This window comes from Schistocerca nitens, chromosome 5 (assembly GCF_023898315.1).
Source record: "Schistocerca nitens isolate TAMUIC-IGC-003100 chromosome 5, iqSchNite1.1, whole genome shotgun sequence".
NCBI lineage: Eukaryota > Metazoa > Arthropoda > Insecta > Orthoptera > Acrididae > Schistocerca > Schistocerca nitens.
This window is the reverse complement of record NC_064618.1, coordinates 321,236,381-321,239,187: the sequence shown is the minus strand read 5'-3', so window position 1 is coordinate 321,239,187 and position 2,807 is coordinate 321,236,381.

The following is a 2,807-nucleotide window of genomic DNA, read 5'->3' as shown; positions in this document are numbered from 1 at the left end:
AACTTCCATGGACGAAAGACTGTGGCTGTTCTCTAATACCTAGGAGGCCGTCTTTGACCACGGCACATCCCAACGGTTGGTACTGGACCGATTTTCAGAACTAGGAAGCACACTAACGTGCGGATGTTCAGAGGCCTTAAAACTTCATCGCTCAGCCTTAGTTTGGTAGCTTCTGTTCAGATCAAGGGTTGCAGAAAGAGGACTGCGATGCGCACGCCATGTACAGGGTGAATCAAAAAGAAAGAACAGATTTCAGTCCTGAGACTGGTTTGATGCAGCTCTCCATGCTACTCTATCCTGTGCAAGATTCTTCATCTCCCAGTACCTACTGCAACCTACATCCTTCTGAATCTGCTTAGTGTATTCATCTCTTGGTCTCCCTCTATGATTTTTACCCTCCACTCTGCCCTCCAATACTAAATTGGTGATCCCTTGATGCCTCAGAACATGTCCTACCAACCGATCCCTTCTTCTAGCGAAGCCGTGCCACAAACTCCTCCCCAATTCTACTCAGTACCTCCTCATTAGTTATGTGATCTATCCATCCAATCTTCAGCATTCTTCTGTAGCACCACATTTCGAAAGCTTCTATTCTCTTCTTGTCCAAACTATTTATCGTACATGTTTCACTTCCATACATGGCTACACTCCATACAAATACTTTCAGAAACGACTTCCTGATACTTAAATCTATACTCGATGTTAACAAATTTCTCTTCTTCAGAATCGCTTTCCTTGCCATTGCCAGTCTACATTTTATATCATCTCTACTTCGACCACCATCAGTTATTTTGCTCCCCAAATAGCAAAACTCCTTTACTACTTTGTCTCATTTCCTAATCTAATTCCCTCAGCATCACCCGACTTTATTCGACTACATTCCATTATCCTCGTTTTGCTTTTGTTGATGTTCGTCTTGTATCCTCCTCTCAAGACACTGTCCATTCCATTCAACTGCTCTTCCAAGTCCTTTGCTGTCTCTGACAGAATTACAATGTCATCGGCGAAGCTCAAAGTTTTTATTTCTTGCCCATGGATTTTAATACATACTCCGAACTTTACTTTTGTTTCCTTTACTGCTTGCTCAATATACAGATTGAATAACATTGGGGAGAGGCTACAACACTGTCACACTGCCCTCCTAACCACTGCTTCCCTTTCATGCCCGTCGACTCGTACAACTGCCATCTGGTTTCTGTACAAATTGTAAATAGCCTTTCGCTCCCTGTATTTTATCCCTCCCACCTTCAGAATTTGAAAGAGAGTATTCCAGTCAACATTGTCAAAAGCTTTCTCTAAGTCTACAAATGCTAGAAACGTAGGTTTGCCTTTCCTTAATCTATTTTCTAAGTCGTAGGGTCAGTATTGCCTCACGAGTTCCAACATTTCTACGGAATCCAAACTGATCTTCCCCGAGGTCCGCTTCTACCAGTTTTTCCATTCGTCTGTAAAGAATTCGCGTTTATTACAGAAAAATTATGGAAGACAGAAACACATTGCGTATGTCATTGGACATAGGAAGGTTCAGTGTCTTACGTTCGCGTAGACGCTATACCATACATTCAGCATGTGCACCATGCGTTGTTCGAGAGCGAAAGTGTAGTCCATTTAATTCCACACACCAACCGACAGGTCCCTGTTTACTGAATAGAGAGGTTCAACAATTCGATTTCTTCTGAAGAATAGACGCCTTGGGTGGGAGAAAGGCCCTGCGTTTCATGTACCCTCACCCTCCTCTCCTGGGATGCCAAAAGCAATGAACATTATCTTGTTGTCCATCTCTTCCAATCAATGTTGTGGGATGGTATAAAGATAACGCCGTACCTCAAGGTGAAAGTGAGGTGGGTCGCCCTCATGGATAGAAAGAAAATCATTAGAATCTTCGTGAAACCGAAGAAACAAACAATTTTGCAGCTTGTCCAGTTATGACATTAGTGTCACAGTTCCTTCCCCATAAAATAGAAGGTCCACAAAATTTGTGAACAGAAACGGCACAAAACATATTCAGTTTAGTGAGTCTCTTTCATGTTCGACGACGACGCCAAAATTGAGTGACCTCCAAATTCGTACATTATAGCGGTTTCCTTTACCGGACACATGAAACGTCAAATCGTGCAGAAAGACGACTCGTCCGGAAGAAGTGTCCTCTACCATATCCCGAAGAACTGAAATGCAAAATTCGTACTTTCTGTTATATTCGGCGGGACGTAATTACTGCAATAACTGTAACTTATAACGATTCATATGCAGGTGTCGTTTCAGAAAACGCCTCACCGTTGTTTGATGTACACTACTGGCCATTAAAATCGTTACACCACGAAGATGACATGCTACAGACGCGGAATTCAACCGACAGGAACAACATGCTGCGATAAGCAAATGATTAGATTTTCAGAGCATTCACACAAGGTTGGCGCCGGTGGCGATACCTACAACTTACTGACATGAGGAAAGTTTCCAACCGATTTCTCATATACAAACAGCAGTTCACCGGCGTTGCCTGGTGAAACGTTGCTGTGATACCTTGTATAAGGAGAAGAAATGCGTACCATCACGTTTCCGACTTTGATAAAGGTCGGATTGTAGCCTATCGCGATTGCGGTTTATCGTATCGTGACATTGCTGCTCGCGGTGGTCGAGATCCAATGACTGTTAGCAGAATATAGAATCGGTGGGTTCAGGAGTGTAATACGGAACGCCGTGCTGGATCCCAACGGCCTCGTATCACTAGCAGTCAAGGTGACAGGCATCTTATCCGCATGGCTGTAACGGGTCGTGCAGCCACGTCTCGATCCCTGAGTCAACAG